Here is a 1,118-nt window from a genome sequence, read left to right as displayed (position 1 = left end):
GTTATCCAGAACATCTAACTATGGTAATTAATAAAGGTGGTTTCACTATACAACATTTCAAGGCAGGCAAAACAACATTTTATTGGAAGAAGGTGTCGTCTATCATCTGGTATGTTTATGGCTACAGAAGAGAAGTCAATGCCTGGCTTCAAAGTCTCAAAGGACAGACTGCCTCTCTTCTTAGGGGCTAATGCAGTTGATGACTTGAAGTTGAAGCCAGAGATCATTTACCAGTTTTAAAATCCTAGGGCACCCAAGAATTTTGCTAAATATACTCTGTTTGCATTCTATAGGTGAAACAACAAAGCCTGGATGATAACACTTTTGTTTACAACATGATACACTTAATATTTTAAGCCTATTGCTGAGATTTACTGCTCAGAAGAAAAGACTTTGTTCAAAATGTTGTTATACTAGTCATTAGCAATGCATCTGGTTACCTAATGGGCATGTACAATGAGATGAATGTTGTTTTCATACCTGCTTCCAACCAGTCCATTCTGAAGGAGATCAACCCTGGGATTTCTTTGGAGGGAATGATGCTGAAGCTGAAACTCCAGTACTTTGGCCACCTCATGCGAAGAGTTGACTCATTGGAAAAGACTCTGATGCTGGTAGGTATTGAGGGCAGGAGGAGAAGGGGACGACCGAGGATGGGATGGCTGGATGGCATCACGGACTCGATGGACATGAGTCTGAGTGAACTCCGGGAGATGGTGATGGACAGGGAGGCCTGGTGTGCTGCGATTCATGGGGTCGTGAAGAGTCGGACATGACTGAGCGACTGAACTAAACTGAACTGAACACAACATCCATTCTGCAACCCAGGGATCAAGGAGTAATTTCAACTTTTAAGTCTTATTATTAAAAAATACAGTTCATAAGGCTATTGCAACCACAAATAGTGATCCTTCTGATGGATCAGGGCAAAGTAAAGTGAAAACCTTCTGGAAAGAATTGTCATTCTAGATTCCATCATGGATATTTGCAATTTGTGAAAAGACATCAAAATACCAACATTAACAAACGTTTGAAAAAGTTGATTCTAACTCTCATGGACAATATTAAGGGATTCAAGGCTTCAATGGGGGAAGTTTATTATAGGTGTGGTAGAAATG

Source organism: Ovis aries, chromosome 10 (genome assembly GCF_016772045.2).
Source record: "Ovis aries strain OAR_USU_Benz2616 breed Rambouillet chromosome 10, ARS-UI_Ramb_v3.0, whole genome shotgun sequence".
NCBI classification, from domain to species: domain Eukaryota; kingdom Metazoa; phylum Chordata; class Mammalia; order Artiodactyla; family Bovidae; genus Ovis; species Ovis aries.
The sequence above is the reverse complement of the archived record's forward strand: the minus strand, read 5'-3'. Positions refer to the sequence as shown.